The sequence below is a fragment of the Amblyomma mixtum genome, chromosome 7, assembly GCF_055824585.1.
Source record: "Amblyomma mixtum isolate Tamu chromosome 7, ASM5582458v1, whole genome shotgun sequence".
In the NCBI taxonomy this organism is placed as follows: Eukaryota; Metazoa; Arthropoda; class Arachnida; order Ixodida; family Ixodidae; genus Amblyomma; species Amblyomma mixtum.
This window is the reverse complement of record NC_143018.1, coordinates 131,096,821-131,121,837: the sequence shown is the minus strand read 5'-3', so window position 1 is coordinate 131,121,837 and position 25,017 is coordinate 131,096,821. Positions and strand designations below refer to the sequence as shown.

The 25,017-nt window shown below is 48.6% G+C and overlaps 1 pseudogene; it reads left to right on the top strand.

The window, feature by feature from the left end:
- The first annotated feature begins 210 nt into the window (after window positions 1-210).
- LOC149337603 (uncharacterized) lies at window positions 211-25,017 on the top strand (annotated as a pseudogene).

Below are 25,017 nucleotides of genomic sequence, written 5' to 3'. Positions count from 1 at the left end.
TGTCAGCCATCTTCCCACTGCGAATCCTAAGCATCTTTGTGATGCTTTTTTTCCCCTCAACACCTTCAATTTGTCGCTGTCTTTTTCTTTTTTTTACCACAGCGTCACTATCATTATCAGGATCAACCGTAGCAGCATTAGACGCCATCCTGGAGATGAAGAAGACGGTAGCGGTGCCCGCCTGAGGGTGCGACAAGACAGTGGCCCAGGATGCTGGCAGCTCTGTCCATCGGCCTGGTCTTGGTGGGCATGTACATGCTCCTGGTGCTGGCCGTTTGGCAAGCCTGGATAACCCTGTGGAACGTGTTCCTCAGCAAAATCGACTTTCTCAACGAGATCCTTGGTGATGAACCGGAGGCAAGCACGACAGCAGCCACGCGACGTGCCTTAAGAATCGGTGCATCGACCACTACAAGAAAGCATTCGGCAATCGTCTGTTCTTCGAACTCGGAGCACTTCGTAACCAAGCAACCGGCAAAGCCTGGAGAACTCTACAAGTGCCGTTTTGAGCTGCGCCCGGCCTGCGTTATTCTTAACGGCAGAAATTATGAAGGCACCAGGAGTCGTCGAAATTCACAGTTGAATGTCACAAGTAAGAAGATCTATTAGGCTTACCGGCCTACTTTGTAACATCTGTGCGGCAGTGTGAGTCCCCTGTTTGTGCCTGGATTTGCTACGCACGATGACAGTCCTGGAGACCGGTGCTGACTTTGCCGAGCAGATACCCAAGTTGGAATGCAGCCTGCCAGTAGTTTGAAAGCAGAACAAGTGATGCCCTTGGTGTTTCCCACGACTCATCTGGGTAGCGCACGTTCTTAAAGTTGGGACAAAGTCTCATAACGTTCCAGCAGCGTTCTGTGTTTGCAGTTTAATTGCTACCGCTTCGACGATAATATATCTTTTTTTTCTCTCGAATGATTTTAGTGCCTTGATCAGCGTGGGACATGCATTATACGTCTTTTTCTTCTCTGAGCATCAGCCTTGTCTCCTTACTGAAGATAAAAAAAACAAGTTTTTAAAAGCCCTCGAACAGCCATGTAGGCGGCTCGACTACGAACGTCGAAAGAAGTTGAGATGGCGTTTCGCAATCTCGCACTGCGTGCCTGCTGGGTAGACCGGACTACGGACGTGACTTGCGCGATCGCTGTCGGAGTGGTCCTCTGAGGCCTTTCCACTTGTGACGCGCTCGAAAGGCAGGGCTCTCCGCTGTGGTTCGCTGCATCGACGTGCCGAATCTTTGAAAGTACAAAAAAGTCGGCCTCAGCGGTGACGAGTATTGAGTGCTGATCGCAAATTTTCTGTTTTACCTGGCAGAGTAAAAATTTTGGCAGCAGCATCGGCGGTTTGTAAGCCTTTTTTTTAACAGGTAGTCACCCGGCTTCGAGTCTCAGTGAGCGCACTGCTGAAGGGAAGAGTTGGCTTGCATTCCTAGAAATACACGGTGGTCTTAGAGTGAAGTAGCCAGGAAGCAAAAAAAAAACAGAGAAAATAACGGACAACTTGGACTCGAGAGGTTACGCGGTTTATCGTAGCGAAAATTTTTTTAAAATGCTTTGGTTGTTAGGTAGTTCGCCCTGGAAGAGAGAGAGAAAAAAATGATTGAAGCAAAGTTAGGTGGCCGGGCACGCTCTTCCGGGAGTCCATTGGACGCTGCAACAGCTGGAACTCGCCTCAACTCGTGTTGGCGCCGCAGATCAGAGGCTGACAGCCGTCGAGTTGTTTATTCTTGGTGCGTTGGTTTTTTTTTTGGCAGGTCCATATCATATGGTATCATTCTTTCTCCACTCCGCAGTGTACGCATTCAGATATGTACATTTCTGGATGTATTCTGTTCAGCTCCCATCGGCTTCACTTTGAGTCTCGAAGCGTGCTCGTTTAATTTCTTCTTGCTGTGTCGAAGAATCTCGCTGTAATAAGACGGCGGTGACAAATGCCCCGCCCCCGCTTCTTTCACCGCTCCATTTACATTAATAAAAATCAGCGCTGGATTAGGGGGGGCGGGGCGTCGGGGGGCTGCAGCCCAGGGCCTCACCTCCGACAGCAGGACAAGGGGGCCCATTTATTTTAACCTGCTAGTATATGGAAGTGGGAACCACAGTCAATGGAACTTCGAGCGAAACGTGTGAAGCGAGGAAACCAAAACGAAGAGACGGCCCCCAGCTAATGTAACTTCGTTTAGCTGAATCGGTTGGTAGGAGAACTTGTCGAGCTGCCAAAACAGGAATCCCCCTCCACCCCGGCAGGGCCCCCCTACGAAGCGATATATACGTTTCCTTAAGGATTGCGGGAGGGTTTTTGTGTTTTTTTGCCAATCCCCTCGTCCAGTGGCGTCTGAAGGTGTAGTGTATTTGAGAATCCTGGAATCCGCAAGTCAGCATTGATGATGGCTTGAGGCAAGAGCGGCGCTCCTGCATTACGAATCCGGCAGCGCTGAAATTTTTCTCGCTGTTTGAATTGGCGGCCGGAACGGCTAACTCTTATAATTCTTAGTAAGAAGAGAAACGCTTTAAGTACGAAGAGGAGTGACAGGCGTGGTTTAGTAAGGGATGGCGTGCCATGACACGCTGTCTTTTTGACTTGTCAAAGCCAGGAAATAAGCGACAGCACGGCGCTCTCCTGCGAATGCTGTGTTCACTTCGCCGAAACCAAGCCTGGGCCGGAACAGTACAAGCCGTAGTGGAGGCACCAGTAACTTTCCTCTAATGCCATTCATGTGGCGGGGGCCCACCTTCGCTCTCCCCCGCGACTATTGTCCGTCTCCCCTGCCGGAACTGCAGCGAGTAGCTCCTGCCTGGTAGACGGACAAGAGAGAAGGCAGTCGGCTCTGCAGTGCGTTGCGAAGCGTCTTCCCGAGAATGGCACCATAAAATGTCTCATCGTTCCCTTCGTTGGATACCGACAGCGGCGAGTGGAAGAAGTTAACCCTTTCTCGAGGCGCTGCTGCAAGAAAACATCGACGTTTCGTTATGGCAGCGACATGTTCCTCTTGCCCACCTTGGTCAATCGTCTCTCGTCTCTTGTGTCCACGTTTTTTGCTGCGATACAGTGTATTGGAACATAGGAGGTGTTGCCTCGGTCAAGGACCAGTCTTCCAGCAATACCGCAGTTTATTAGAAAAGCTTCCCTGGGCGGCGCGACACCGCGTGCGCTGTATGCAGCCTTACCTTTGCTTCTCGAGAGCTTCCATTCTTCTTACCCTTCCTACTGCAAGACGCCCACAGCTGGTGGCTTTTCCCCAACGTTGTTACTTGCTAGAACCGAAAATGGGTTTCGAGCCCCAACTAGCATTTGTTCGCCTTTTGTTAGCGTTTGTGCTATCCTAACGTCCTTGTACATTCCCTCCTGGATGGTCTACACACAAATCACTTCCTGCTGTGCATGCAAGCGCACCATGGCCATTAGCTAGGCTGGCAGCGTTGCGGCCGCCAAAGCTGAACGTGGATGTTCTCATGCACTAATGGCGAAAGCCACAAGCTGGAAATGCAGAGGTTCGTGAACCGTGGTTCACGAACCGAATGGTGGTGTTGGTTGGTACTAGGAATTGACAACTTGCAAAATTGTGGGAAAGCTGACTTACAGGAAGATGTTTTCCAGCCAAAAACTATCGTTCACAGACACGTTTTCTCTTCCTGCCCTGCTGCCTGAAGGGGTTAGCGCGAGGGGAGATGAGTCAGTAGCCCTGCACTGTGTCCTTCTTCGAAAAGGTGTGCCGGGCTGTCCCCAAATCTGCGTGAACCTGAAGCCCCGCCGGACATTACCAGCTTTCCAGGTAGAGTGTAAAGGAAAGTTGTGCAAAGGTTACAATGATGCATTCCCTTGACGAGTACCTGTATCGACCCGCTCCTCTCGTTCGCGCCTCGGCTCTAGTGTGTCCTTTGAACAATTTTCCTCCCATACAAATAAAGGGACGTCTCTCCTCTCCCTTTTCGATGAAGTAGTAGTAGTAGTAGTAAGTGGTTATTTATTGAACATTTGATATGGAAGGTAACAGAATATTTGCAGCCCCGGCATCTGCTATCGCGACAGGAAGCACCTGAGCTGGGGCAGCGAAATAAAGGACAGCAGGCAGAGAGTAGAAATGAAAGAAAAGGGGTGAGGGGACAGTAGAAAGGACAGGGGGAGGGGTACATTTTCAATGAATCTATTTACATATCTACAAGGTAAATATATACATATATACAGGTCGCACGCGCGTGGAGATCTGGGAGATCACTGTTCGATCACACGCGCACGACACATAGCACAAAACAGCTGGAGTGGGGGCGTCCAGCTGTTCATCGTCGATGAAGAATGCGAGATTGCCGTCTGCGTACGAGGGTTTTTCGTTGGAAAATTGTAGAGGGCGCTGGTTATTCTGCAAGTTCTCCATTATTCGGGGGAGAGGATACTGCTCCCGGCGCATGCTGGTGATGTTGGCCATTTGGTGGCACCACTGTTGGGGACCAGGGTAGGGGAATACCCGCGTGCCACGCACCTGCGGCGCGGCGGGCGCACCTAGCGATTCCCTAGGTTCTCCAGAGACAAGCCGAGGGAGGCGCGGTGACGCCACGTCTGGTTGAGAACAAGGACGACACCAAAAAACGTCACGGAGAAGTGCATACCATCCACCAATCAGCGTTTCCGGCCTACCTACCCGCAAACGCTTCTGAACTGATATCGGGAGGTCGCGTTCGTCTTGCCACGCCAAGTCCGGAGGAGCAGCGTTCGTCGTTCGTGCTTTGCACACCTGTCAAATTCCATTTTATCTCAACTTTTTGTCAGCTGTGACGCCGTCCATTCATGCGAAAATGCCCGGTCGGAAGCATCAAAGTGGTGCATCTAAAGGAAAGGTGAAGTTAGAAAGAGAAGGGCGTGAACAGAGGCTACCAAAGATGACAAAGAATCTTCTGAATGGAGATTCCGCGGAGCATTATGACTGCTCTACCCAGAGCCCGTACCAATATCCCGATAGTACCGATAACGCTTCTGTGAAGGACTCCAACACTACGGTTTCCTGGCAACAAGCAAGATTTCACTCATCTTGGTTGTCTGGATCCTGAGAAAACGGTGGCAACCTCGTTCGTTTATATATCTGAGCAACCGAGGCTAACCGAGGTCTGTCCTGTTCCTGAGTTAGCAACGTCGTTGCTACTCGGCCCGGCCTCTGCCACGGAGCTCCAGGTGTCCGTTCCGCCACGCCCGATTTCTGCTTCTGCTGATCAACAGGCGCCAAACATCCCCAACGAACCTCCTTCTACTGACGAGCGCTAGCAAACAACATTCCAAGAACCGACTCACTTGTTTCCTACTAGTGCGGCTTCGAGTCATCATGTTCCCACCCACAAAGTGTGCCTCGACAGGACGGGTCACACGGCTTCTCGCTGCGGCAACAAAGAAGTACAGAGCTCCCCGCAGCAGGAGGTGGGTAATAAGGTTCTCCAAAGTGAGCCTGCTAAGTGGCCGGACGTTATTACTGATAGCTTTCGAAGTGTATGCCTTGAGAAAGGACCAGTGTATTTTCAAAATCGGCATGAAACTTTTCCGTCTTCCGAAAGACACTACACAACTCAGAAACGTTATATGTCACCTCATCTTTTCGTGCGATATGCTATAAATGGGGAAGCGTACGAGCGACACTGGTTGATTTATTCGGAGTCCAAAGGTTCTGTTTACTGCTTCATGTGCAAACTATTTTCGATTAGAAGCAACCAGAGTATTTTCACTACGCATGGCTTTTCTGATTGGAAAAAATTATAAGAAAAGGTTTGCGCCCATGAAAATAGCGTCGAGCACCAGAACAGTGTGACATCATGGCTCGCCCGGTCTAACTCCAGCAGCACAATTGACAAGGAGCTGGTTAAGCATCTTGTCACTGGGACCCCTTACTGGACAGAGGTGTTGAAGCGCGCAGTCATTGTAGTTAAGCTTCTAGCTGAGCGCAGCCTAGCGTTTAGGGGAAGTGATGAGGTTTTTGGTTCACCAAGTTATGGCAATTACTTGGGAGTGCTTGAAGCCATTGCCAAGTTTGATCCCTTTCTAGAGGAGCACATCAAACGCTATGGGAACAAGGGAAAAGGTCACCCATCGTATCTGTCAAAAACCATTTGTGACGAATTTATCGAGCATATGGCAAAGGCTGTCAAGGATCGTCTCGTTGACGAAGTGAAACGGGCAAAATACTTCTCTTTAATTGTTGATTCCATTCCTGACCTTACACACGTTGATCAACTGTCAGTTGTTTTACGATACTGCTTAAATGGCCAAGTGTACGAACGGTTTCTTGTATTTGTTCCAATTGATTCGCATACCGGCTTGCATCTTTTCGACACCGTGATGACCCTCTTGACAGCCAATGGCATCTCAACAGGTCATTGTAGGGGCCAAGCATACGCCTACTTACCCGTAAACGATCCTGCATCTGCGTCTGTTGACGAGTGGGCTGTCAAAACGCTGTAACGTTCCCCCATACTGCACGAAACATGATACAGCAGTCACTGTCCCTACGTTTGGCCGCGAGGGAAAAAATGCGGGGAGCTTCGATTTCTGTGCTGGCGTGGCCATTTCGCAGGATACCCTTTTGTTTTGTCTGCTATACACTCACATTCAATGTTTTTCTCGCGGCTCCCTCGTGGTAGCGCCACACCCTCCCGCAAAAGGCGGATTGTGGACAGCACTGGGCCACAACACTTGTTGCACTGTCTTGGCTACTGCGTCACCTACGTGTCTACAGCGACCACGATCCGAACCTGGCACGTGGTACAAAGTTCTCTCTCCTGCCTTCTCTCAATGAAATACGGGAAAACAAAAGCAGCGTCCATCGATTCTCTGCAGAGACTTGTCCAACCGTCTCATCAACTTCAGCCTGACTACGCCCACTGCAAGGCAAAGCCCTCTCCTATGTCTATCCAATTAACCCTGTCCTTCGCCAGCTGCGGCCACCGTATCCCCGCAAACTCCTAATCTCATCCGCCCACCTAACTTTCTGCCGCCCCTGCTACGCTTGCCCTCTTTTGGAATCCACTCCGTTACCCTTAACGACCAGCGGTTATTTTGCCTTCGCATTATATGCCATGCCCAAGCCCATTTCTTCCTCTTGATTTCAACTAGGATGTCATAACCCGCGTTTGTTCCCTCACTCACTACGCCCGCTTCCGATCTCTTAACTTTACGCCTATCATTTTTCATTCCATAGCTCGCAGCGTTGTCGTTAACTTAAGCTGAACTTTAATGTTTCGCCTAATGTTTCACGTTAAAAAACACGCGGACATTTTAAGGTCAAGCATCTCTGTTTTAAAATCCACTGAAACTCTGGAGAGTTCCACAACTGCCATCAACGCCAGTGAAAAAATAAATAAGGAAACAGCTAAAAGTACCTATAACCCGCCAACACGCAGTGCTGTGTTGCCCTTTCGGCCACCGCTGATGCAAACGGGAACTCTTTTGTCGAAGAGTGTGCTCCTGACTCTGGCCAGTGTGGCGGTGAGGGCGCAACGCAATCAATATCCGCCCTGTCGACGACGCTCGAGTGATTGCTGCTGGAGTTGCTGTTAGCCGACGGAAGGCAATCGTTCATGCGGCACACCACGGCGGCCGCAACGATTTGCTTCTGCTCCGGCTTCCCGCTTCTTGGGAGATCGAAAAGCATCCTCAATGGGTTTCTATAGCTCTCTCTAGAAAACAGGGCAAACCCTATAAACCCTCGCCAGTGCGGAGACAAGAACTTTATATACGGGCTGTTTCGACAGTATATACTTATAGCGCCTGAACTCTTAGAGCGTAGAGCCAAGTTCCGCTTTCTTTACAGTATGCCACGTCGCATACTGATGAACTCGATAAAATAGAATAGAGGGCCTTTTTAGCGTCGACGAGTGAAAAAAAAAGCATTTACGAAGCCCTATAATTCGTTGTTATCTTATCTCTCCGTCGATATAAATGGGTTCAGTTTTCGGTTCGCCTTTCCTCTTACTCAATTAAGGAGCCTATATTTATCAGGGCCGGATTATGAAAAATGTGGGCCCTGGCTAATGCGGATGTAGGCCCCCTCTCCCTCTTTCCTGCCCCCCGCTACACGACTAGAATATATGCCATGTTTCATTTTAATTCCAACACATTAAAAAGAGCGAAGGCGATCAATGGGATTCATGTAGCAGTAACGCATTAGCATTAGGTTTACAGCGCAAAAAAAAACACCAGGGGCGCTATGCCGGAAGGCCCGAGTTTGGCGCTCGCCCGAGTTTCATCCGAGTTTGCGATGACGGCAGTCAGTGAACGAAGATAGCGCGGAACTTGCGCAGGCAGCGCACAATAAAATGTAGAGATAAAGCCACGTAAAGGCGATACAAGCGCACCCTGCGCGCCTGTTTCACACTTCAAACACAATACACTGCGCAATACCAGGCCGCAGCGCTACCTGAAGTTATCAGCGACATATCAGCAATCGCGAAATCGTGACTTCTCTGCTATCTATCTGCACACTCGCCGCTAGCTGTTTGACACGCCTTTTCGGGCGCGTCAAAGGCGTGTCTTCTCTTTCAGGCTCTATCTGTCTCTCCATTTCCGAAGACGAACAGTGCGCACTAGGTGCACTCTTTTATCAACCCTTTCTCTTCTCTTCAGTAATCAGTAATGCCAATCAGTAATGCCACACACGTGCCCCAAAACAGTCAATATCAGTAACGTTCCTTTGGGAAGTATTTTCTTCGAACCAACAAATGTATCTGAAGTTTTCAGTTCATTTCTGAACCTTAGAAACAGTAGAGCCCTCGACTTTGATAACTTGCAAATCAAGCCAATCAAATATGTCCTTGAATATATTACTCCTGTGCTTGTCCACATATTTAATTTGGCAATTGCAACACATACATTTCCAGACGCTATGAAAGTAGCCAGAGTATCGGTAATTTACAAAAGCGGCGACAAAAACCTAATGTCTAACTACCGGCCAATTTCAGTGCTTCCCGTCTTTTCAAAAGGACTTGAAAAAATAATTCTTTTCCGCATAACAAAATTCATAGAAAAATTTCATATTCTTAGCGATGCGCAGTTTGGATTTCGAAAGGGTAGATCAACAGAATCAGCGTTATTGGAAATAAAAGAAGAAATTGTACAAAACATTGACAGCAACCAATTTACACTAGGCGTTTTCATTGATTTTAGTAAGGCCTTCGACTGCCTAAACCATAACATTCTTCTTGGCAAGTTACATTCATACGGCATTCGTGGAGAACCGCTAATGCTGCTTAAGTCCTACCTGAGTAACAGAAGACAACGCGTATCCCTAGACAGCCAACAATCTTCCTTGTTACCTATTGTCTGCGGCGTGCCGCAGGGAAGTATATTGGGCCCCGTTCTTTTTAACATGTACATTAACGATTTAGTGGAAATTGACAAAACAGTTAAATTTTTCATTTATGCCGACGACAGTAGCTTTCTAATTACCGGTAGTGACCCAAACACACTAGTTGTAAGATGTAATGAAATACTCGGTAAAATATGCATGTGGTCACAGTCTAATTTTCTTAAACTTAATGCTACCAAAACCAAAGCAATATTATTTCGCGCCCGAAATAAGATTTTTAAAATGAACAGCGTACTACAATATCAAGGCCAACCTATCGAACTCGTCGAACAACATAAAATCCTAGGCGTAACGTTTCACAGCGATTTGAGCTGGAACAATCATATCGGTCACATCTGTAAGAAGCTTTCTGTCGTTGCTGGCGCGCTATCCCGCTGTCGAATGTTACTTCCTGTAAAAGCTAGGCTTCAAGTATATTATGGTTTATTTTTCTCTCAAATAAACTATTGCAATCTAGTTTGGGCTACCACAACACAAAGCAACATAAACAAAATCAGTATCCTTCAAAAGAAAATTATGCGCCACATCGCAAATATTGATCCTGGCTTGACCACCGCCGATAGTTTTCCTGACTACAATATTATCCGAATTCATCACTTTTATGAGTATCGCATCTTGAAGTCATTTCTCTTTTCCACAAAAGAGTTCCAATCTTTTTTTAAACGTGTATCTTCATTGACACGCCACGAACACAATGTTGCTACCCGTAACACCGATCCTTGGCTCGTTCCTCATTTTCGCACCAATTATAAATTGCAGTCCATAAAGCACAATCTACCTGTTATATTAAATCGCCATAAAGATATGAATAACCTTTCGCGTAAAAAACTACACGAATACTTTAGTAAATTGTAATTGCCTTCTTCCTCGCATTTTGTAGTTATATAACTCTGTATAAGTGTCCTCTTTTGTGTGCTTTGTATATATGTATGTACTTTTTATATGTGTATACTCTGTTTAACTTTTGTATTGTATAGTATTTCTCCGTATGTACTGCCTGTCGCTGCTCCGTAAACGTCTCCGGGACTCAGTCAAGGCCCAGTCGGTCCTTTTAGCCCGGAGAACGTTCCAGTGTATAACTGGAGAATAAATTGAATTGAATTGAATTGAATACGTTAAAAGGCAACAGATAATATTATGAACATTTTGTTTATTTCGAAATGTATTTTAAAATCTGAATCCAATAAAGCGTTGTTGAAAAGCACAGCTTTAGGAAATTAACAAAGATTTGACACTTTCAACCGCTAGAGGCGATAGTGAGGCCATTGCTTGCAGCGTGGCTTGCATACGAACTAGAGCGGCAGCCCACCGTGTCGAAAACGAGAGAGCTCCTTCGCTGACACGCCGCCGGTAGCGCTGCCTTCGACTGGAAAGACTGGGCAACTACTACACGCTGAATCTGTCTTATTTTTCGGCCATTGCGATAATATATTTTATTGTGCCGTATATCAAAATATAACAGTCATGCATCTTCTGGCTTGCATAATAAACAAAAGCAAAAAACTGAACTTCACTGCACCCCCGCGTCACTGCTGCTTTCTGCAGTGACCTCAGGTGGAGCTCTCCGCTGCTACGGCCGCTGCCACACCCCGCTGTGGCCAATCATTGCTTTTAGTCATGGAGGAAGAAAAAACAAGGAGGGAGTATGACGTCACAATCTTGAAGCCTAGTCATAAAAAATATAATGGAAAGAATCATGGGAAATAGGCCCTCACGTGACAAGGCAGCGGTAGCTCTGAGCCGGATTTCGGTTTCGGTTTCGCTCTACGAGCAACTGTGCGACCATCTGCTTGTGTTCACTGACGGCTCTGTGGTGAGCGTAAACTGCTCGCTCGCTGCAGCGGCCGCCGTACACGAGCGACGCGTGCGCTGACTGCGGCGCAGTGAAGATATTGGAGCACATGCTCCTTCGCTGTGCCGCTTCTGCAGTGCCGCGTCGCGAGATGCTCGCGGCCTACAGGGTATAGTGGGAATCATCCCGGACAGTCTCTAAGCGCTCCTGTGGCCGCGCGGCAGTGCGCGCATCCGTGACAGAACAATGGTGAGCCTTTGTGCGTTCATGAGCAGGCGGACTTGACTTCCCGCTTGCTCTTCGCCAGGTAGTGCACGCGTGATACGAACGCTCCGTGGGTGCTACCTCGGACGGGCCGGGCGCCCCACCCCGCCCGCTAGTACAGTGTGCCGCGCGCGCGATTAGTCCGAGACAGGACGCTGCGTGCTCGCGGCTAAGTAGTACATACGGTTTACTTCTTTTTGTAAGTGATTGTGCGCAGGAGCAGACGTAAAGCCGCCGGCACTCTCTCTCGACAGCGACAGAGAGAAATACTTCACGGCTGCATTTCACGCCGGAACTGCGTATGTGCGCGAGCGTACTCGGCATACTCGGCGCGACTTGTGCCTCGAGAATAGCGGAGAACAGCGGGCCCATGGGCGGGCCGAAGTCCGCCTGCCTGAGAAATAGAATCTTGCGCAGCGCGCCAGAGCGCTCGTTAAACACGTCCGTGCGCCGTGAGCGCTTTGGAAGCCACTGCGCCCTTTTTTAGAGGCTCGTTTTCTTCGCCTACTCTCGAGTTCTCCGCTTATAGCATGCGCTGAAATAAACGCTCCGTATGTGTTTATAACGACGAAAGGAATTCCTCTCTATTCTCTTTATGAACCACAGTTGAACAGTGACGAGGTCGCGGCCGCACCCTTTGATGGAAAGTTTACCTGCAGTTTTCTACAGTGCACCCAAAAACTGAGAGTGTAATCAACAGAAGTGCTGAGACGCGGAGCCTTCAGACAACCTCGAGCTCGGTACGCATTCCGCCAAAGCTGCAACACAGGCGCTGCGCTTCTGCGCTACATCGGAGCACGGACGTTCACTAAAAAGCACCGCTGGTTGGCAGTCTGGTAACTGTGGAGGAGGGCCTATTTCCCAAGAGTCAGTGCGCAAAAGGGCCCTCGGCAGCGGCGTCAGAGGAGGATGGCTTGCAGAGGCTGAGCGCACTCTCTCCTAGTTTTTTTTCCTCCATGCTTTTAGTACGCTCTTGGCGAATATCAGCGGTAGGAATTGGCCGTGCGAGCGGCTGTGATGCGGTGTGAGAAAAAAAAATTGCTGTTTGGCTGTATTCAATGATTCATTACGTATGCCTGTTATGTGTGACGCCTCTTTAGTGCATTGCGGATGCGAAGAGCGTGCTACCCAGCGACGCAACTCATCCTATGTCACCAGACGCTGACTAAAAGCTTTGGAGGGGGTGGCGCGCGTATCTGCGTAGTATTTGTTAACGTCGCGCACTTCAAGGTTTTGCGGACTGGTTTGGTCACTAACGTCGATCGCCGTTGTATACCGCAGGAACATCGCATTAATATCATTCGGGCAGGTGAGGGATCCTGTTTGCAATAATGGAATCGGACTTATAACAGAGAAAGGTGTTACGGTTGTGAAGTACGCAGTGCTTGCGTGCTGGAAATTACAGACACTTTATTGCACTGGGTCTGGAGCAGCGATCGTTTGTCGATCCGAGATGTGTTTGAGACATTGATGCTGAGCTTTATCACCGATGAAAGGACGGCCAAGCCAAACACCTGTGATGCGATGTTGTTGGAGTAGGACGTGCTCCAAGCACCGGTACGTCGTCGTGCTCCGTGTTTGACGCCTTGCAAGCAGGTGTGACGGGCCTTCAGCGTTGTGCTGTGTCTTACGTGGTTACAACAGGCTATAGTGTTGTGCAATCTTGGTATGCGAGCGAAGAAATCGGCGGCTTTCGCCACGTTGCGTGTCCTTCGCAGAGGTGCTTAGATTAATCAGCGATGACGTCCGTTTTGCCTGTTATATTTCGACGGTCAACATCGTCGATGTCTGTCAGTAATCAGCACAGCCGCGCAGCATACCTGTAGCCGGCAGGGATGCTGGGAGTGGCCCACCCATAGCGCGTACGCCTTTAATTTATGTACGGCACGCCGGGGGCGTGACCAATGGTTTTGATTGACAGGTGAACTCGGAGCTAAACTCGTGAACGGTGAAGTGCCCCGAATTCATCTCGGGACTGTCATGGCGGCAGCAGCAGCAGCCTGGGTAATCGCTTCCTCTGACGGCAAATGTCAGTACGGCCGGCTGGACCCGTTTACTGCCTTGGCCGACGACGAATTCCAGCGACATTTTCGCCTCTCCAAAAAATCGGTACGATGGTTGTGTAAATAGTTAGGCGACGACCCACGCCTGCGGAGAGTGCGTACCGGGCTTCATTCGCTTTCGGTCGAAGAGCAAGTCCTCTGCGCCCTCCGGTTCTTCGCGACCGAGAGCTTCCAGGGGAGCGTCGGCGCTGACCGCTTCATTGGACGCCAATAAAGCACTGTGAGCCGCTGTGTGTGGGACGTCTCCGACGCGCTTATCGACGCGGCTGTGCAGAAGCGGTGGCTCGCTTTGCCCACGGCTGCGGCCGAGCGTGCGTATGTTGAGGAGCGTTTCCTTCTGCGCGGCGGCATCACAGACGTCGTGGGATGCGTCCACGGGACCTACATTGGCGTAAAGGCCCCTTCGAAGTCCAGCCCTGACATGCTGAAGGTCAACTATTTCACGTGGAAGGCACATTATGCATTGAGCATTGCAATCAGTAAAAAATAATTGTTCTCGCCAAGTCCTTTGGCCTACTTACAGCAAAGTGCCAAAGTCGGTCCCAGACTCTTTTGGCGAAGACTGGATCAGCCGCCAACCGGTTCCACAGAACAATTCATAACATGCCAGGTACCTTAAGAGAGGCCCACAAAAAAAGTGGGCTCCTCAGCAACGGCGAAATCGAAATTTGCAGATGGCCACTTGTTAATCGGGCCACTGCAGAGCACTCACCACTGTGCTAATTAATTAAATCCGACGAATGAATATCATCTTTCGCACAAACCTCTCACTTGCATCTAAAAAGTATAGTCACAATGCTGCAAAATCGGGAAGATAACCGCCACTGCTGACCAAAAGCCGGTGCGAGCTCACTGACAACGAATTTCATGCATGAAATGAACAGATGCATGCAGTTCATTTCAGAACACGGCATAATTTTCAAGCGATTCTGAACAAAACGAGTTTTCTCATCCAAGTCACGCGAAATTTAACTTGCGAGGAAAAAAAAATGTGAGATAAAGTTTCACCACGCGGGATTTGAACCCACACGCTCCCATTGCCTGTCGACTCTCCGGAGTGACGCGTTAGACCACACGGCCACGAAACAGCGCGGAGTGACACGCCTCTCTTTAGTTTTTTTTGCGGACTACTTCCGTAGCCTTCACATTGCACATGTACCTCGTCGCCATTGGCGGTCAGCTGATGACGGGCGTTGGTAGCGTTCCCTCGCGGTACAAAGCAAAATTTAATAATGCATAAATCACTCCAAAGCGCTTTAAATCCAAATCTTGCACACTATGAAATGCTTATAAAGGTGTATTAAGTGCATTATAAAATTCAACAAACCTCGTTTGTCTAATTGCACACGCAGTGCACTTGGTGGAGCGACACACAAATGAAAAGTGCACCGGCGGTTGGCTCACGTGACTCGTTCTTTGTAGACCGCCCAAGAAGCCGATGAGGTGGCGCCGATGTGATGATAAAGCAGGGAATATATCCAGATAACCTAATGAAGTTTGAGGCGTGACGAGGGTGGGATTTTGTCTTGCTACCATTAGTTCACTCATCTGAGGGCGTCGCCAGAGCTCGGGAAGATTCCGAGTTTCAGCAAACTCGGGCCTTCCAGCATAGCACCCCAGGCGACTTTTAAAATGTCCCTGAAAAGGTGGCCATGTAGGCAAAGAGAAGTCGAAACACTGATAGACATTAAACGATTCATCATCCTAGCGCAAAAATTTTTGATGCAACTTGTGTAGAACCAGAGATAATGGCTATTAAAAATGACCACCAGCCTTTTCCCTCTCAACTCGTACACCGGAGGAAACCATCAAAAAAATAAAGATTACAGGCCGGGACAATGCTCCGCCCACAAATACGTCATCGACAAGATCGGTTAGTTTACTTCCGGTTGACGCGCTCATTCGCTCGCTCTCTTCCCCGCTGTCTGCTGTGTTGACCTGTGTCTCGCAACAGTCGCTGCGGCTTCTCTCGAACTATGGACCCTGAGCTGAAAGAACGACTTTTGCGGATGAGTGGCGGGGACACATGTGTGAAAAGTGTGTGCGACTCGCTGCTGCGCACCGTTGAGAACGACGTCGCAACGACTGATCGCAGCTCGTCGCCTGCGTCCAACCTGTTGGATGTCAACGACGAGCTGCACGCGGCAAACTCAACGACGGGAAGCGGGAGCCAATACGAGCGCGGAGAGCGGGAGCGTCATGATGGCGTACAGCGTGCTCCTCAGGGCGCTCGGGGCCGAGCTACGCCGGGCCGGCCTGCCAGCCTTGATGCCGGCCTCCGGCGTCTGAATACACGCTAGTATTGTTTGTTCTCGTCCATAGTAAGCCCAGGGATAGATGCATGTCAAAAATGCATCATTTCTGACGATCGTTGACCAGTACCGAGTTGCTGGTAAAATTGATGACTGCGATACAATCAAATTTCATCCCACAGCCGCTTTGGTGCTGCTGCTACTGAATGCGGTTCGCGTGCCGTGTGCTAGCTCCGTTGCTGAAGGCGTCGTGGAAATCGAACATATCTTTTATTATGGGAGGAGTCCGCAGTAAAGCGATGTGAATAGTAGGCCTTTTATTATAGCGCAGGCGACTTCCGAAGCGCCGTCAGCTGCGGCTTAGATGCGAAACCAGCTAGGCCTTGCGACGACTTGGGCAGCCTGGGACCAGCGCGCAGTTCGTCGCGCGGCATTGCCGCAGGCGGTGTCGTTGCCGAAAGATACATTTTTGCACAGGCATATTGTCGTTGCCAGAATCTAGGAAGCATCCTCTCTGGTATCATGGCTGCTTTGTATTTTCTGGTGCGAATGTGAGGTACGCCGAGCCTCTTCTTCTTCGTTCGTCCCTTTCACACGGGAGTCCATTTCGTCTTCCACTTCCACTTCGTCGTAGCAATACGCATAGCACTGCCTGCATATACCACTGTGAATAGCACTGCCGTTCAGTTTTTTCCCTTGGACTTAGTAAGGAAACGTGTGCTTCAAAACAGTACAGCCGGCCAGGGGACTACTGTTGGAATGACGGGGAGGCTCAAAGAAAACGGCCAGTTAATCAGATAATATACGAGTATAGTAATGAATGCTTCATAGATAGGATGCCCACAAAAGACTAATATACCTTGGGCGAAAATTCAAGATCAAGAAGTTGCTGTGGTAGCTAGCTTTTTGCACTGGACCTAAGAATAATGATTCAGGCAATCAAAGTTAACCTCAGGCTAAGCATTAACCAGCCGCAACTGCTGCAGCGTCAGCCCTCAGAACATAGTTCCAAGTGGGAGTGGTTTGCTTAAGTATCCAATTCGCTATACCGGAAGCCACGCCTTCTCGAAGTCAGCGTGACCAGGTGTCTATACAGACTGCCTGAGACCTTTGAATTTTGATTTATTCGCAGAACACACTTTGACAACGAAGTGGGAGCTTGTATCAAGCATTTTTCAGCTTTAATAGCATAAGTGTGTCTCTTCTTGATATATATTCCTATGAAACAACAGCATAATTTTCCCAAGAAACACAAACCTACTATGTTAAAGATCCCTAGCTATCTGCTTGTTAAGCCCACACACTCGACTACAAGCGGGTGATTTAGCCAGTAGGTGACAAAAGAGAGCTTGAGATGGGTTGCAGCTTGGTCAGTACTCCCTCCCATATGTTCGAAGATGTCTTGGCAAGCCATTCTGAAGTCGTGTTTTAGACTATCTCCACAGTACGTTCTACGCTGCCTTTCCAGTGCTCCTTTAGCCACAGTTAGTGGTATCCACATGCTGCAGAATGTTCGTACATGCGTGCATGTGTGTGTGTGTGAGGTGGCAGTGAAAGAATACAGCTATGGTTGGATACAACTCAAAGACATAGTGGCAGATACCCCTTAAAGGAGGGCCTCTAACAATTGATGTCAACACGTCTGTAATGAAATTGGTTAGAGGGCTTCTTTAAGGGGTGCCGCTGCTATGTTGATTTGTATGTGACTACTGCTGTATTCTTTCACTGCCACCACTTGTTGTCACTAACACGTGGATACAGTTAACAGCAACCATAGGGGCACTGGAAGAGCAGTGCAGAACGTACTGTGTAGATGGTCTAAAACTCGACTTCAGCATTGCTTGCGAAGATGTCTTCAAGAACATATTAGATGGAGTATTAGTAAAGCTGCAACCCACTTCAAGGTCTCTATTTTCAGCTACCGGCAAAACTACCATGACTTGTAGTCGAGTTGGTGGGCATGACAAGGCATAAGGTAACGCTTCGGTAAGTCATGTTTGCTAAATCTAGTGGGAAACGTGCTGGTGCATGGCACGCAGTCCAAACTGTATATTAGTGGATGGTGATAAATGGACACTCAGGAAGAAAGCAGAAACCAAAGGCAAGTCATGCTAGTTTACAAAGCAGACACATCATATTTTAACCAAGTTTTATCTGCACCTCACTCATCCCACACACCAAAGCACACACGGGCAGCGTTCTAAGACGCTAAGACAGTGTTGTTTGTGTATAAAAGCTTCTCTGACAGTATTTTCAAGGCGAACTAGGTGATCTGAAGTGGAACATCCCTTTTTAAATCCACGCTGATGAATATCAAGAAGTTCACAGGATTTAAGGACAAAAGTTAATCTTATATTAAGCACACTTTCAAAGGATTTGGTGAGACAACTGGTTAATGCTATGGGTCTATAACTGCTAGGAGAGGTTGGGGGTTTGCTAGGTTTAAGAAACGGTACAATAATAGCTTTCTTCCAGGCTTCCGGTATTTTACCAGATATCCAAACTGTGTTACAGAATCTTAAAAGTGCGTCCACGGCTAGTTCGGAAAGATGGGCAAGCATTTCATAATGTATTTCGTCGAGTCGTGGAGCAGTTTTTTTGCCGGTAGATAGTACTCTATTGATTTCTTGGAGGGTACATAGACTATTGAATCTTTCATTTGAACCTCCACTTGTTGGGAGCCTCTGGCTTTCAGCTGTGTTTTTGTAGTTTAAAAACGACTGCGTATAGGGTGATGAACTTGAAATTGCAGTGAAATGTTCCCCCAATATGCCTGCCTGTTCCTCTATGCTTGTTTGTGTGCCAGGTGTTGTTAAAAAAGGAATTGTGAATAGTGAAAAGTTGTCATTTAATTTACGAACCTGCTCCCACCTTTTTTTAGATGGGATCCGACTGTTGATAGATGAAACATAATTTTGCCATGAAGCTTTCTCGGCACTGCGACGGACGTACCGAGCTTTAGCTTTTGCCTTTTTGAAATTTAAGAGAATTTCATTTGTCGGATACCTGCGGAATTTACCCCAAGCTCTATTTTGCTGTTTTTTTTATTCTTTACAGTCCTTTGTCCACCATACTTTATGGTTTTGTCGCCCACTCCTTACGACTGAGGAATAGCTGTGAGTGCGGAAGTTATGATACAATTAGTGAACTTTTCATTTATTTGGTCGATGGTGAGATTTTCTAAAACTATATTTTCTAAGGTTGCCTTTGCTCTAAAAAGTGACCAGTCCGCGAGGTGAAGCTTCCAGCGCCGTGGCCTTGTGGGGATTATTTCCGGTGGGGATGTTAAAGTAATTAGTATAGGGAGGTGATCGCTGCCATATGGGTTGCCAATGACGTCCCAGTTAAAATAGTTAAAAACAGAAGGTGAACTAAAAGACAAATCTAAACAGGTCATTTTCCCTGAGGCAGGGGAGCAGTATGTGGCTTTTTCTGTATTTAAAAGGCATACACTATTTGTGAGTCACAGAGCCCTAGAGTCCTAGAGAGTGAGCCCTAGAGTCACAGCGCTCACTACCCCAAAAAGGGGAGTGAGCGTTAAAATCCCCGACTACTAGATATGGTTCTGGAAGTTCATCAATGAGGCCTTGCAGATCGTGGAATGTTGGTGTGAGATGTGGAGGAATATATACAGAGCAGATTGTAATTGTTTTGTAGCTGACAATGCTGACTGCAACTGCCTCAAGTTTTGTTTCGAGTCTGATCTCTTGAGCAGGGACGCCGCTTTGTACGACAATCGCGACGTCTCCCGAGAGTCTATTTGCCTGCTCACGATCGCGTCTAAAAGTTTCATAATGCTTCAGGATGTTCACATGTTGCGGACCTAGATTGCTTTCCTGGAGACATAAGGCTACGGGTGACATTGACCCTAAAATATTTTTATGTCATCGTAATTTCTCAATATTCCTCTACAGTTCCACTGAACTAGAAAAGCCATGTTTATGTTTTGGGGTAGGAGCAACGAGAGGTTTACTTATATTCTGGGGCCGTTATGGTGGCCCTGCCTTTTTTCCGCTCAAGAGAGCTGTTCCGCCGCTGTGAAGCAGGCGGGCTGGGAGTTTGGTAAATCATTTCGGAAGAGGTGCTGGACGACCGCGAAGAAGCCGCGGGTGTGTGGGTGTCAGGCCTCCCCCGACGGGGGGAAATCCTGCGGGATGCTGACCCGTGGGCCGGCACTCCCTGGCTTGGAGTTGGCAGAGCTGCCTTCGCTGTCCCTGCCTGGGGCGTGGATGGCCCTGCCGCTGGCGCGGTGGAAGCGGCCGCGCAGATGCTGGAGCGCTGTGTGGTGCTACGCCCCTGCGCACCACATCAGCGAAGTTTGGTTTCACTGTGAAAGAGAATGTATTTGTCAGTGCAAAATGCCTTCTGGCTTCTTTAAATGAAATGTTTTCTTTGGTCTTTATGATAATGATTTCTTTCTCCTTTTTCCAGGACGGACAGGCCCTATAGTATGCAGCGTGGTCTCCTTCAGAGTTCGCGCAGCGTAGGGCTGCGTCACATTCCTCAGAAGGGTGGTCCTTCGAAGCGCATTTCGCGCAGGTTTTGCGGCCGCGGCAACTCTGTGAGCCGTGGACAAACTTCTGACAGTTGAAACAGCGGCGGGGATTCGGTATGTAGTGTCTGACGGTGATTTTCAGGTATCCAACATCGATCGTTTCGGGCAAACTGCTGGTGTTAAATGTGAAAACCATGTGTTTGGCGTCTATTTCTTTGTTGTCCTTGCGGATTTTGATCCGGTGCACGTCAATTACATTTTGATGAGAAAGTCCTTGAAGCATTTCGGTTTCTGTTAGATGGATGAAGTCAGCCTCTGAGATAACGCCTTTAGCTGTGTTAAGATATCGGTGGGGAGTCACGGAGACAGAGATGTCCCCTATAGAAGCAATGTTGGAGAGTTTCGAGCATTGGATGCTCTCACGCAGTTCAAAGAGCAGGTCGCCACTGACTATTTTTGATACCTTGTAGCCAGGCCCCAAGGCATCTGTTAAGCATTTGGTAACAAGGAAGGGGGATATGGTTCGGGCTTGCTTTTCGTCACAGTTGCTGTGTATTACATGAAATTTTGTGAAAGTTGGCTTCTTTTTCGCAAAAAAGTCTGCTGCTTCGTTCCGCCCTCTTTTGAGAGAGCGATCTGGTTTTGAAAGGGGGGGAGCCATAAAAAAAATTTAGTTTTTCGGTCATGGTGGCAGCCACCCACCATGGAGTCCAACAAGGGGACGCGACAGGAACTTGAAGGCAAGTCCTGCCCACGCCAGCTGTACACCTTAACTATAACCAAATATGACGCAACTCAGGGCAGTTGGCCACACAAGGTTAACCCTCGCCGCCAGGAAAAAAAGGGAAAAACCAAGAAGGGAAGAGGATACAGGAAAGTTGTAACAAAGGAGATAGGACAGTGAAAGATGGAGAGGAGAACAGGAAAAGGCGACTGCCGATTTCCCCCGGTCGGGTCAGGCCGGAGGTGCCGTCTACAGGAAGCTGGGGCCAAAGTGGTGTGTTGCCTCCGCCGAGGGGCCTTAAGGGTCCAAACGCTCGGCATCGGCTCAACCACCAGGATCCCCTTTTCCCCGGACACGGCGATGCCACGCACGGCTAGGCGCGGATGCTCGGGTCCGTGGTGACGCATTGCTCACCATCATCCCTCTGCTGGGATGTCCCTGCGGATGCTCGGGATACCCCGTGGTGTCGCCACTCACCAACGTCTGCATGCTGCAGACGCCCCCCTGCGGGGATGTAGATGGTCTAAAACACGACTTCAGCATGGCTTGCGAAGATGTCTTCAAGAACATATTAGAAGGAGTATTAGTCAAGCTGCAACCCACTTCAAGGTCTCTACTGTCAGCTACCGGCTAAACCACCCTCACTTGTTGTCCAGTCGGTGGGCATGACAAGGCATAAGCTAACGTTTCGGTAAGTCATGTTTGCTAAATCTAGTGGGAAACATGCTGGTGCATGGCACGCAGACTAAACTGTATATTAGTGGATGGTGATAAATGGACACTAAGGAAGAAAGCAGAACCCAAAGGTAAGACATGCTAGTTTAGAAAGCAGACACATCATATCACAACCAAGTTTTATCTGCCCCTCACTCATCCCACACACCGAAGCCATCAACAACACTAAATATAACCCTGATATATTATGTCAATGCATTGCTCATTAAAAAAAATTGAAAACTAGCCACCCAGGGTGCAAGATAAACTAGGTGAGGGAATGGCGCAGCGTCAGCGCGTTGTGCAAAGAAACGGGCAGCGTTCTAGTAACTCGGCATGGTGAGAGAGAGCGCACCAGACTAGCACCCTCTCCGGTTCATGCCGGGTGCCTGCCTTGCCTTGCTTTCCTCGGCTAACATTTCGGCGGGAAAGGTGTTCGTCTCCCGCGATAGTGGATGGATCATTCAGCACAAGTCCTTTTGCGGCCGTGCGATGTCAGAGTGCTTTGTGCCATTTTGCAACAGCGGGTACAAGTCATGTGCAGCGAAGTATTCACTCTTCAAGCCGCCGGATGACGAAGGAAGGCTGTAAGCATGAAGGCGGGCTATACCGCGCAGACAGGGTGCTTCAGAGGACGGACCGTGTGTGAAAGACATTTCGCGCCACATGTCATTTTGGGGACTTGGTCTGCCGAAACTAATGGCCGTGTGCTTATGTCGGGAAAGAGGAGAGCTGGCCTCGCGAAGGATGCGGTACGTACCATTTTCAAAGGCGCACCGAAGTACTTATCGAAGAAAATCAAGAGCCCTCGCAAGCAAGTAAAGCAGCAGGCTCGTTCTACTGTTCTTTGCTCAACTGTGTCAAACTCTAGCAGCTCCTGTGATGCTAGCCGCACCCTTCTGACAGAGAGGCAGTGATCGGCCGCATTGACGGAAACGAACCCAGCGAAGCCGTCAACAAGTAAGACAACGGCACTAACAGGACACCGTTTGAGCTTTTGTTCAGCTCAGCACCTAAGTTGTGCCTTCCTAAACCATCTTGGGAGGTTCACAGAATCGATGCTGAGGGCATTAAGGACAACTTGTTCAACGACGCTTGCATCCAACACTGCGATGGGTCTTGTGTCGTGTTTACGAAAAAAGTCGCTACATGTAAAAAGCGATATGCCAGTCCAGTTTTAGGAAAGCCAGTTGAATGCACGAGTGTTGGGATTAGTTCGTGTGCGAATTCTGTCTCTGAAGTGGAATCGATGTTATCAGCTGTCAGCAACTTGAGTGTTTGCAGTGGAGAACCAAGTCTCAAAAGTTTTCCCTCCGTATTGCCCGAGTGCGCCTTTGTTGACTGTCAGAGAAAGTGAAGGCAAAATAAGTGCCCACTGGTGACGTCTGGAGGTGCCATACGTCGGCCTTGCAGCAGTCTCACAGACACTTTAAGAATACATGCTACCCGACCGACTTTGAGGACAAAGCAGAAGCAACGCTTGAAATCCATAAGGCTGTCAGCGCTGCGCACAACTGCATTGCCAGCCCAAAAGCAAAGGCTTGACTTCTTGCGAACTTCCATAGCTAAATTGCGGCGTTCACGAGCAAGGCTGCTGAAACGCAACAAGCAGCTGAAAAAACAATTGGAAGACAGCAAGAAGGAGATGATGCAATTGAAAGATGAGGATGCCGTAGAGAAATAGCAGGCTCTTAATGTACCACTACCACAGCTACTTCTCTTGAAAGAATGTATTTCTGCTGCCAAGTGCAAAACAAAAAACAATAGGAAATATACAGATGACTGGCTGTTACTGTGCTTGCTGCTCTACATACGATGCCCTGCTACGTATTCCTTCTTGCGAAAGAATAGCATATTGCCCCTTCCTTGAGTGTCCACAGTTAGTTAGAGGAGTGCAAAATTTTAGATGAAATACATGTGAGAAAAGAGATGGCCGTTCACTCTTAGACGATGACATACAGTTGTCTTGTTGATCACGGAGACCAAAGTGTTCGGAGCAATGAGATGGCAGACCATGGTTTTGTCTTTGCATTTTCACCTTAGAAGCCCGTAGCTGTATTTGCATCAAAATGAACAACTAAAGGCACACTTCTAGCTCAGCTATAGAATGCTGGTATATTTGTTGATGGGGTTGTGCGCGATGGAGCCTAAACCAACCGAGCAAAATGGAGACAACTTGGAGTTAATGGTGAACTGGGTCACGTTGTGAATGCATGTGAGCATCTTATAGATACCTCTAGAAAAGTGCATATCTTGTCAGATGCCCCTCACCTTTTGAAATGTATTCGCAATCGGCTGTACGCAAAGATGGTTCTGAGAAGACAAGGCCGGTTTATAAAATGGTCCCACTAGGATGCCCTCTACGTGGCAGACACAAAACATGCTGCAGAACTGAGAGTTCGCCCAAAGCTAACTTATAACCACGTCAGCTCCACCGACATGCTGAAAATGAGGGTGAAACTCGCGACCCAGCTTTTTAGCAACTCTGTAGCTAAAGGGATACAGTTTTAACACCAAGAGAGGTGCGCCTCGGCTCTACAACATGGAGCCAACTCTTGAGTTTTCCTTTTTTCTTAACTTATTCGGTGCCCTCAACCGCCTCTTTCCTGCAGAAGGACTCACTCTTGGATGCCAGGACAAGCTGATTATTGACAGTGCATTCAGGTGGCTCGACGAGTGGGAACAAGAGGTTGTGGATGGAGTCATTCCTAAAGACCTTTTTTTGAGTCAGTCTACTGCGGAGGGACTTCGAGTGACGTTAAAGTCTGTTCGAGAGTTGTCAGCTTAGCTCTTGACGGGATGCGGGTTCAAGTATGTCCTTTCAGCTAAGATGAACCAAAACCCCTTGGAATGGATTTTTGGCCTAATAAGGCAAGCCGGGGGCCAAAATGAGTATCCTACTTTTCCAACAATTCTGCAACTTTATCGTATGCTTTCACTTTATTCGTTGCTCAAGCCACCGCAGTTTGGGAACTGCATGGCCCCCGAAAACAGCCAGTCTGCGTTTGTGACATTGGCTGACCTCAGACACACATAGAAGTGTTCAGCTGTAGAGAGGATGAAAAAAGTGGAAGATCTCAAACACAAGCTGGACGGCTTGATTAACGAGGGAAGCAGGGAGCGCGATGACGTATTTGAACACAATGACTGCAATGCAACCGTTGTTCACTGTATAATCTATTACGTCCCCGGATTGGTCACAAGGAAGCTGGTGAAGCAGACGTCATGAACCATTTGCAAACAAGCCCTTGTGGGACGCAAAGGCTTATGAAGAGCACCTGAAGCAGACCTTGTGAACTTGTCACAGACCAGTGGAACGTGTCTCATAAGGAGAGAGCAGAGGCGGCGTTCGGATAGCGCAGTAACAGCCTCATAG